Genomic DNA, 11854 nt, shown 5'->3' on the forward strand with positions numbered 1-11854 from the left:
AACAGTGCTAAAGGGTTGAATTTTTGGTGATCAGTCAGGTGTGTGAGAATACACACCAACCAGAGGAAGGTATAATACTGAGTCAATCCCCCAATTAGATTTGTGTTGTCTTCCCCCCTCCCCCGCCCCATAAGGAAAAGATTTTGCAACATTGTTCTGTAAGATCTAAAAAATAGTTTTTTAAAGAAAATTTCCTGACCTCTTATTTGGGGGATGGATGGGAGTATTGTCAAAGAATCAGGTATTTGGAAAGACAAGAGACTCTAGCATTTTTAGGCATAAGGAACTGAACAAAAGCTGCTATTTTCTCTCTTTGTAAATTCTTAATGACTTTAAAGGAGAAAAGTTAACTTATTTTTATTAACTATGGTTCACTTAAGATATATGTTTAAATAAATCTGTTTCATGTCCATTGACAAAAGAATATTTTCCCACATTGTTATAAGTGCATACCTGTGGGATTTAATATTTTTGAAAAGCTTAATGAAAATGCTTTTTTTTAAAAAAAAATCCATTAATGCCTCCATTTATGCTCTAATCACAAGAGGAAAAAAACTTGAAATTGATCTTTTTTAGCATTTAGAAAACCTCTATTTTTTTAGGATAACATAAAGGAAAGCATTTCTATTTTTAGTTTTACAAAGCCAAGTAGGAATCACAATATTCTCTGTCAAGACAAATGTAGTACTCTATTCTCCTGAATAAAATAAAAAATTATTAATGGTAATGCAACGCATTTTTCTTCAAACTAAAAAAGACCTATAACCCAATTAATAATGCAGTTGTTCAAGTTATCTCATTGATAAACTGAATATTTTTTCTCCCACATCCTGTCTACGATTAAGGTTTGGCTAAGAGATTAAATCTAGAAGAAGGAGGATATGACTCAGAGGAAATGGAAAGCCTGAATTTATCCTTCTGTACCAAGAGGATTGTGGCAGAGAAGAGAGAAGGCAGATTGAGGAGCAATGAAGGCCATGAATCCCCTCCCTCAGCTTTGGCCAAAATGGGAACACCCATATCTGAGGACTCTTCCTCATTCCATGTTTGAGGCTACAAAAGGAGGTTATCCACTGACCTGGTAGCAGCTTCAGCAAGGAAATCTGTGGTACAGGCTCATTGCAAAGAGTAGGGGTCTGAGTTCAACTTTCCTGAGTTGTCCTTGGTTTCTAGATGGATAAGATGGAAGGTTCCTGCATTTCCTTAAAAATGGCTTGAGGAGGTAGTGAGTTTACATACTATGCATGAAGCTGGAATCAAAAGCAGGTACAGGAAACGGGAATTTAGCTCAGTAGAGTGAGTGGACACTGAGGGGAGCTATCCTAGTAAGCATGAGTTCAAAAGAAGGTCAAAGCAGGACTAATTACTGCCTATCATAGGGCCAAATCAACTAAAACAGCTGAAATCAGTAAATTCCTGAAGTTTCAACAGAAACATGAGGGATTTTTCCTCCTCATGGGCTTCCTCAACTCATGAGACAATCATTAAGAAGTAGCACAAATGTGTGTTTGTTTCTTCTGTCCCTTCCCTCATCTTGCTACTTAGTATGCTGATAACAAAGAGGTCAAATCTACAGAGTGGAGCAAAAAGATAGAATCTGGTTTCTGTATTATGTCATTGTGTACCATACTACCTTTGGATCTCTGATATGAGCTTTACTTTGGAAAGAATGATTTTCTATGCTTAATAATTATTGTTTTGTTGTTGATGACTGCAGTTGAGCCTAATCCTAACAAATTAATAACACTTATAATAGGTGGAGTTTCCCAAGAAGCAGACTGAAATGGAGAGTGGCATGCAGAAGTATATTGGAGATACTTTTGGAATCCAAAGTTGTGGAAGGAAGGATACAGGATTGGGCAGAGGGAGAAGATGAGCTGTGATGTAGTCACAATAAGGCCTCTCAGATGACCCCAAGAAGAAAACTGATGCTGGCATGGCCATTGATAGTTGCCCAGATTATCCACATTCAATATGGGCAGCCTCCAGGGAAGGAAGTGTGATTGTGGTTGATGTGCATATCTATAGTCAAAGCCAAAGAGGGAGGACAGCTAGGTCTGCCAACCATTTCACAGGATCAGAATAAATGATTTCACAGCAACTCTAACTTCCTTCAAAGACTGACAATTGTGAATCCTTACAAAATCCTGGAGTCCTGTGGAGGGCTCAGCTGTCTTGACAAGGAAACAAGAGTCAGACGGTTTAATGAGACCAACCCTCTCATCTTCCAGATATGTAGCACTGTGTGGTGCAGTCCTGTTAAGCCACTGGTTTCCCATGTCTACCAGTTCCTGATACAGAACATTTTTTACAATTTTTTCTTCACCTTGATATTATTTCATCTTGTAATGTATATTCTCCAGTAGTGGTCACACAATAGAAATGCAAATTAAAACTATACTGAGATTTCATCTCAATCAGTATGGCAATGATCAAGAATATAAACAACAATAAATATTGGTGAGGATATGGGGGAAAGGGTACACTCATACATTGCTTGTGAGGCTGCAAATTGGTGCAACCACTATGTAAAGCAGTATGGAGATTCCTCAAAAAACTAGAAATGGAACCACCCTTTGACCCAGTTATACCACTCCTAGCTATATACTCAAGGGAGTTAAAATCAGCGTACTATAGTGATGCAGCCATATCAATGTTTATAGCAGCTCAACTCATAATAGCTAAGCTATGGAACCAATCTAGGTGCCCTTCAACAGACAAATGGATAAAGAAAATGTGGTATATATACACAATGAAATATATAAAAAAGAATGACTTTATGCTTTTTCCTGGTAAATGGGTGGTTCTGGAGACTATCATGCTAAGTGAAATAAGCCAACCCACCAAAAGCCAAAGGTCAAATGTTCTCTTTTTATGTGGATGCTAACACACAAGGGGCGGGGAGGGGTTGGCAGGAGAGGAAGAATAGAAATTCAGTAGATTAGATAAAGGGAAATGAAGAGAAGGGAGGAGGTGTAAGAATAGGGAAGATAGTAGAATGAGTCAGACATAACTTTCCTATGTTTATATATGAATACACCACCAGTGGAACTCCACATCATGTATAATCACAAGAATGGGATCCTAATTAGAATAAGTCATATCCATGTACGTATAATATGTCAAAATACACTTTACTGTCTTGTGTATCTAAAAAGAACAAATAAAGAAATTTAAAAAATCAAACAGAATCTCTCATTTTAGTAATTTCTACATTATGTGCACCACCTTCTCAATATAGAAAATGAGAAAACTTACATAGATTCTTTTAAAGAAAATATAAACTTGTGTCATATATTCCACAGTCAGGTAAGACTCAGATTCTTCTAACTGCAGTGTAAGGAAATGGCCACAGGTAGCAGGACTGTTCTTCATATGCAGAAAAGGGACTTCTGGCATGCTATCCTAAACATCATCAGTGCTAAAGGGGAGAGGAAGTGAGGGGAAAGGGAAAAATAATACAAGGGGGACAAATGAATGTCAGTAGAGGGGGCAGAGAGAGAAGAGGGGAGGGGAGGGGAGGGGAGGGGGGATAGTAGAGGATAGGAAAGGCAGCAGAACACAACAGACACTAGTATGGCAATATGTAATTCAATGGATGTGTAACTGATGTGATTCTGCAATCTGTATATGGGGTAAAAATGGGAGCTCATAACCCACTTGAATCAAAGTGTGAAATATGATATATCAAGAACTATGTAATGTTTTGAACAACCAACAATAAAAAATTAAAAAAAAATAAAAATAAAGGGGAGTGGTAGTGATATGCCTCCAACACCCCTGCCTCCAACCAAAGTGTGTCCTAACCATCTTTGGCTTTGGAGTCTCGGAGTCTGACCTCTCTGATCCTCCAAGAGACTCTCTGAGCTAACAATTTTCCTTTAACAAATCTCTTTACTTCTTTATTTTTAGTGTCTTTTGGTTAACCTAGCTAGAGAGGATTCTATTATAGCCAGTTAATATCCCCAAATAAAATATCCCTAATAGGCAAATGCAGTCAGCAAAGGCTCATATAAATCAAATCCCATCTTACATATATTAATAATTTTCTGGTATCTTCACTTTACCTGACTTCTGCTTTAACTCTGTAGCCTCAAATTTGCATCTTAGAGCCAGGTGCAGTGGCACATGCCTTTAATCCCAGCGGCTTGGGAGGCTGAGGCAGGAGGATTGTGAGTTCAAAGCCAGCCTCAGCAACAGCAAGGTGCTTAGCAACTAGTGAGACCCTTTCCTCTAAATAAAATACAAAATAGGGCTGGGTATGTGGCTCAATGGTTGAGTGCCCCTGAGTTCAATCCCTGGTACCAAAAAAAAAAAAAAAATTCATCTTAGATATTACATTAACTTTCCCTTTCCATAGGGAAACAAAGACTTATGACATAATTTAATGGCCCACATTGTAGTGGTTTCTAGCTGGAATCTAGAAGAAGTAGGGTGTTACTAAAGGGTTGAATTTTTGGTGATCAGAGTCAGGTGTGTGAGAATATACACCAAACCATGGAATTAATGGAAAAATCAATGCAGAAGAGGTTGTAGGTTGTATTTTAGGGTACCCACAGAATATGCCTCAGCTTTACAACAAAGTTTCATAATATGTGTAATAAGAATTGTAATGCAAAAAAAACAAGTACATGTATAAAGACATGAATTGGCATGAATATACTTTATACAAAGATATGAAAAATTGTGCTCTATATGTGTAATAAGAATTGTAATACATTCTGCTGTTGTGTATTTAAAAAAATAAAATCAATAAAAAATTTTTAAAAAGAGTGATACAACTTTGCTCTACCTTTTGCATCTGTTTTTTAAAAAATATTTTTATTTATTTACTTTAAATAAATATCTTTATTTATTTACTTTTATGTGGTACTGAGAATCAAACCCAGTACCTCACATGTGTAAGGCAAATGCTCTACCACTGAACTACAGCCCTAACCCCTCATCTATTTTGTTTTTAAGGCAGATAGTTGTTAAGAAAACCTTCAAAGAGAAGGTACATTACAAGACCAAAATTTCAGCCATAGTTCTATCATGTAAAATCTTGACCACTAGAAATGTCATTCAAGGTCAAAAGCAGATATCAAGAACTTGACCTAACTTCGCTTTCCACAAGTATTTCCCTGAAATGCTTCTAACTTTCACAATAGCAACAACCACTTCCAGCCTGACACCCAGCCCAGAGGGAATTCTTGACTTTACTCTTTTAGGATTCAATTGAAACTGCTTTTGACATTGGGTAATGTTGAGAAAATTGACCTATTGAGAATATGTTCTGAAGTTTTCCTTCTTCAGAACTACTCTAGAAGTAATATTGTGAACATTCTCCAAAGATGTGCTTTTGTTGCAGTGATCATTCAAGTATAAAGAATGATAGCACTTAGAGGTGCCTACATTATAACTCCTTGTGAGTAATACATGGGAATGTGATCCAGGAATGAAGAAAAGTTATCATAAACTCAAAATTTTGAATGGATTTGAAAGGACCAGGTTAATATATTTTTAGTTTCACTTATTATAAGCTTTCTTAGAAATTCCACATTTTCATCATTTTAAATGATAATTCTTTGTAAGATTTTCAATGAAGAATTCTAACAGAAGTATCCACATTTATAATCTATAGTAGATTAAATTAATGGCCCCAGTTCTTCATCTTTCCCTGTATTCATGCTCTAACTTTGCAATTCTTTCAAGCAGGGTTTATCAATCTCACTATAACTGACATTTTGGGGGATTTTTTTTTCCTGTGGGAGGGCTGTCCTGGGCATTGTAGGATGTTTAGCAGCATCCCTGATTTCCACCTAGTGGATGTTAATATCATTTCTCACCACTCACAGTGTAACAACCAAAAATGTCTCCAAATATTGCCAATGTCCTCCTGTGAGAGACAGAATCACCTATATTTGAAAACTACTGCTCTAAACTTGGATAGTTTTCATGACTTTGCCTCAATCAATGTGACTTTCTTTGGTCAAGAAGGAGCTTGAAATATGCATGTATAGTAAATATGCATGTATAGTAAAGCTTGCTTTGTTCACTGCTGATAGCAGGCCCGCCCTGGCCCCTGGGGACTCAACCCCCAGTTCTTTATTATGCATGTCAATGTGGCCAGCTCACAAGGCCATGACGCAGGCTTGCAGTTCCCTGTTTATCCGCCTCGCACATATGTGTCTCGGGAACATCTTGACCTGTTCGAGCCTCCTGATAGGGGATGGTGACGTGACGGTAACCCAAGGACGCAGTTATTACTCTCCCCTCCTCACTTTTGAGTAATTTCCTGCAGCTGTTAAAAAGATATATAAAGGGAACAAATCTGGCAATAAAGCGCACACGCTCCCTCCTGGATGAAGAACCTTGGTGTCCTGTGTATTTTTTAACCCCGACGTCCCTCGCCGGACTCGGCTCCGTTAGCCGGACGCGGCATCTGGAGGTCCCACCGAGATCCGGAAAGTAGGGGTAAGCGGACGGGGCTCACTTTCTAAAGGTAGAAGGGGGAGGATTGGTTTAAAGGTAATTTAAAGAGACAGGGTACGTACCATGGGTAACTCAACAGTTAAGATTCGTCTGGCCAACGAACTAAAAGAGCTGTTAAATACACAAGGAACAGGAATAAAAACTAAGACTGCAACCGAATTCTTTGAAGTTATCGCCCAGGCTTGTCCTTGGTTTCTGACAGAAGATTTTCTCAATAACAATGATTGGGATTTAGTTTGGCAACAGCTTCGCAGGGCTGTGTTGTCTGGAGGGGATTTTTTGTTGTGGAAAAGTGAAAATCAAGAGAGGTATCACGAGCTAGCCCGAGTCAATCAGGACGCCGGCTTCCCACGGCGTAACCTTGAAATGTTAACAGGCTCAGGACAATATGCTGTCATAAATCAGCAAATTAATTATGATCCTGGGGGTCTATGCTCAGATAGCCTCAGCTGCGGTCCATGCCTGGAAAGCCCTGCCCGTTTCTAAGACTGAAGCAAAAATTTCCAAGATCTCTCAAGGGCCCTCTGAACCTTATTCGGACTTTATAGCCCACCTAATGCAGGCGGCTGGAAAAATATTCCCTAATCTGGAACAGGCTATGCCACTTATTAGACAACTGGCATATGAAAACGCTAACACTTACTGCCAAAATGCTATTAAGTCCTCCCGGGCCAAAAGTATAGATGACATGATTCGAGCATGCAAAGATATAGATGGGCCTCATATTACTGGTCAGGTTTTGGCTGCTGCCCTTAAGACTGGAATGCAAAAATCTGATAACAGGGGAACCCACTGTAAGGGGTGTTTTAAGTGTGAGAAAGAGGGACATATAAGGAGAAACTGCCCGGAAAGGAGCGAGGGTGCTAGCAGAGGGATGCTTGGAATTTGTCCTCGATGTCATAAAGGAAATCATTGGAGTAGTGAGTGCAGGTCAAAATTTGACATCCAGGGTAACCCAATACCGTCGGGAAACGGGAGCAGGGGCCCGCCCCGGGCCCCGGAAGCCAAAGTGTACGGGCAGTGCAGGGACGAAACAGTGCCCCGGGGAGTGGGCGTCTCCGCCGCCTCCCCCTGACCAACCCCTTTCTATCCGGGAACTCCCCAGGGGAACACCGGGAAGTGCAGGATTGAACCTCAGTTCCACCTCCCGAGCAGTACTGACTCCGCAGATGGGTCCCCAGACCCTGCCAACTGGAGTCTTTGGCCCTTTGCCGGAGGGAATTGTGGGACTGATACTGGGAAGAGGCAGCACTCTGCATAAAGGGCTCAGAATTCTTACAGGTGTGGTTGATGCTGATTACCACGGGGAGTTAAAAATTGTTGCCGAGGCTACCCAAGGGATCGTTATTATTCCTCCCGGAGAACGCATAGCACAATTATTGCTGCTGTCGGCGGCGTCTCTACCCAGCCGCGCCCTACAGGCAGCCCGGGGTAATGGCAGTTTTGGTTCCACCGGCTCCCCTCAAACCTTTTGGGTAGCACACTTGGACTCCCGACCACAGTTAACCATTAAAATACAGGATAAAATCTTCAAGGGGATATTAGATTCAGGAGCTGATGTCTCTGTTATCTCTAAGAAACAATGGCCATCTGCTTGGCCTCTCCAAGATCCCTCAGCTGTATTACAGGGGATTGGGCAGACGAGACCAGAAAAAAAGTGCCTCCTTTCTAAAATGGAGAGATGAGGAAGGACACAGTGGTTATTTTCAGCCTTACGTAGTGGCTGGACTCCCCACAAACCTTTGGGGAAGGGACCTACTTCAACAAATGGGAGCTATCCTCACCACTCAGACCCTAAAAGGGAGTAATAAATTTGTTAATGACATGATGTTAGATATGGGATGGCTTCCCGGAAAAGGACTGGGGAAAAGACATGAGGGAAGGGCAACGCCTGTGGACCCTACAGAAGAAATTACCAGAAGTGGAGGAGATCGGAGGGGGCTAGGAAATTTATCCTAGGGGCCACTGAAATGCGGCCACGTCCTCTATCTATTACTTGGTTATCATATGACCCTGTGTGGATAGAACAGTGGCCCCTAACTAAGGACAAATTGCAGGCCACGACCCTTCTGGTTCAGGAACAGCTTAGGGTGGGGCATATAGTGCCTTCCACTTCCCCCTGGAACACTCCTATTTTTGTCATAAGAAAGGGGTCTGGAAAATGGAGGCTTCTCCAAGACCTGCGGGCTATTAATAATACCATGCAGCCCATGGGAACTTTACAGCCAGGACTACCCTTCCCCACGGCTATCCTTAAAGATTGGCATCTTATTATTTTGGACCTAAAAGATTGCTTCTTTTCTATTCCCCTGGCCCCCCAGGATTGTAAACGTTTTGCTTTCTCTTTACCTTCAATAAATTTTAGGGAACCCTATCAGCGGTTTGAATGGACTGTCTTACCTCAAGGAATGGCCAATAGCCCTACTATGTGTCAGTACTTTATAGCAAAAATTCTGCAACCCTTTAGGCAACAATTCCCAAACTTTTACCTCGTCCATTACATGGATGATATATTGTTGGCAGGCCCTGATAGGAAAGCACTTTTCCAGTCTTATGAAGTCCTCCAGTCCCTGTTAAAGGGGGCCGGACTGATTATAGCCCCAGAGAAGGTGCAGATTCAGTATCCTTATAACTACCTAGGATATACTATTAACAAGGTAGGGATCACTCCCCAGAGGCCTCAATTTCAGGTGAACCAGCTCAAAACCCTGCACCAATGGCAGACATTTCTGGGGGAAATCCAATGGCTGCGGCCTTCCCTCCATGTCCCTACTGGTGAACTTAAACCCCTGTATGACCTTTTGAGAGGAGACCCCTCACCCACCTCCCAGCGAAAACCTACTCCAGAAGCCTTGAAGGCGCTTAGATTGATAGAGACAGCCTTACAAGAGATGCAGGTGATGCAGGTGGACTACTCCCAGTCCTTGTTATTCATTGTTCTGCCATCAAAACTCACCCCGACTGGAGTCTTTTGGCAGACTGGTCCTATTTATTGGATTCACTTACCTGCATCCCCCTCCCGGGTCTTGATACCTTTCCATGATCTGGTAATACAATTAGTTTGGAAAGCAAAATATCTAGGAGATGCTTTGTTTGGGAAAACCTTTGATGTTCTCATATTACCATATAATCAAGACATTCTTTCTAAATTAAGACAGGAACATGATCTCTGGTGTCTTTTCTTCTGTAGTTTCATGGGACAGGTTGACAATCACTACCCTAAAAGCAGGCTCCTTGAAAGTCTAAAAACATGTCCAATAATTTTCCCAAAGATCCTAAAAAAGGATCCTCTCCCGGGGGCACAAACCGTCTTCACTGACGGGGCCAAAAATGGGTTTGCTGTCGTTTCAGATGGGACCCAAGTCATCCGCAAAAGAGTGGCCGATTGTTCGGCCCAAAAAGCGGAGGTTGCAGCCTTAATATTGGCCTTACAGACCTATAGCTCGGAGCCCCTTAATGTTTTCACAGACAGTCTCTATATCGCCAGGCTTGCCTCCGTGATTGAGACGGCACCTTATATTGGAAAACAATCCACTATCATGGATCAACTACAAACAGTGCAGCTTCTTATATGGGCTAGGGCAGACCCCCTCTTCATAGGTCACATTAGAAGTCATTCCGGACTTCCAGGTCCTCTGGCAGCGGGCAACGCCATGGCAGACGCTGCCACACATGCCACTAATTTTATATATACAATAACTGAGTATGATAAGGCCCTACAACTTCATAATAAATTTCACCTAAATGCACAAACTTTGCGCTTCCGCTCAGGATGATCCCAGGATCAAGCTTTAAAAATTGTCTCCCCATGTCGTACTTGTGCACCTTTTATCCATTCCCCTTCTCTGGGAGTCAACCCAAGGGGCCTTCAGCCAAACGACATCTGGCAAACTGATGTAACTCATATTCCTAGTTTTGGAAAGCTGTCTTTTGTGCATGTCAGTATAGACACGTTCTCTGGTTTTATCTCCGCTACTTTACATTCAGGAGAAAAGGCTAAGGACGTGATACAGCACTATGTTAAAACCTTTTCCTTTATGGGAACCCCTCGATGTATAAAAACAGATAATGGCCCAGCTTATATTAGTCAAACCTCCCAAAAATTTTGCTCACAGTGGGATATTATACACAAAACAGGAATCCCATATAACCCCCAAGGACAGGCCATTGTTGAACGGGCCCATCAACATCTTAAAACCTATTTGCAAAAAAAACAAAAGAGGGGGAGATATACCAGAATTGTCAGGGACCACAAGCACTCCTAAGCATAACTCTATTCACTTTAAATTTTTTGCTCACTGACGCCAAAGGCCTTACAGTGGCGCAGCGTCACTTTTCCCCTCCCACCATACAAAAAGCACAGATAAGATGGAAGGATCTGGCTACAGGGAAGTGGCAACCCCCTGCTCCACTCTTGGCTAGAGTGAGAGGAGCTGTATGTGTCTTCCCTCCAGGGATGGAAAAACCCATTTGGATCCCGGAGCGCTGCACCAGACCGGTGAATGAAAATTCAAGACAAAATCAAGTTCCCAAGATGGCTGATCCTGCCGCTGTTGTTCTCACCCCTTCAAGTGAGTGCCGAGACACACCTCATGAGCTGGACACCGCTTGTGGCATTCTTTCTGGACAGGTTTGTTGAAGGAGGGCTTGACCCCCCACCTGGGAATATTCATGAATATCTTTTTGGTGCCCCTTGTGAGTGTAAGGGAGGGCCCCGACACTCGGCCCCCTCTGGTTATACCCAGAGCGTTGATTGTGGGACTAAAGTAGCCTACATGGCGGCTGAACTCAATCAAAACATCGGAGGATTTGAGCAACCAAAATGGGTATGTGTCAATAAGCCCCGACTTAATGTCCCCAGTTCGACTGAGACTCTTGGAAGCTGTTCCGCCACTTGTCATTACACCCCGGCAATGCACATCTCCTGTTATACATCAGCCTCAATTTGTGTTAATAATCAAGGAAAACAGTATTTTGAGGCCATCCTAACTAACACCCATGGAGAAGGGGGGACTACTTATAATTTTATTCCTTTTCTTGGTGACTGGGGAGGAAAAGGCATCACGACTCGGTTAACGGAGGCAGGATGTGAGGGCGTCAAGTCAGTAAACCCTCCTGCTGGCCCATGCAGGCCCCCATCGGAGTCTCTGATGGAGGGGGACCCACTGATGCTATCAAACACCTTCAGGTGATTAAGCTTTTAAAGCCGGAGATCCCTAAGCCTACATACCACCCCTTGATATTGCCCAAATCCCAGCTTCCTGATTTAGATGCCAATACATTAGATATCCTAGAAACTACCTTTTCTTTACTTAACAGTTCCAATCCTACCCTTGCTGGTGATTGCTGGCTCTGCATGACGGCAGGTGCAGTCATGCCA

The 11854-nt window shown here is 42.1% G+C and overlaps 1 pseudogene; it reads right to left on the bottom strand.

Annotated features, from left to right (window-relative positions):
• LOC124093434 (lupus La protein-like) overlaps window positions 1–10284 on the bottom strand; it is a 33667-nt pseudogene extending 23383 nt beyond the window's left edge.
• Window positions 10285–11854: the final 1570 nt, after the last annotated feature.

This window comes from Marmota monax, unplaced genomic scaffold, assembly GCF_021218885.2.
Source record: "Marmota monax isolate L192 unplaced genomic scaffold, Marmota_monax_Labrador192_F-V1.1 WCK01_AAM20220418_F8-fsc00124, whole genome shotgun sequence".
NCBI lineage: Eukaryota > Metazoa > Chordata > Mammalia > Rodentia > Sciuridae > Marmota > Marmota monax.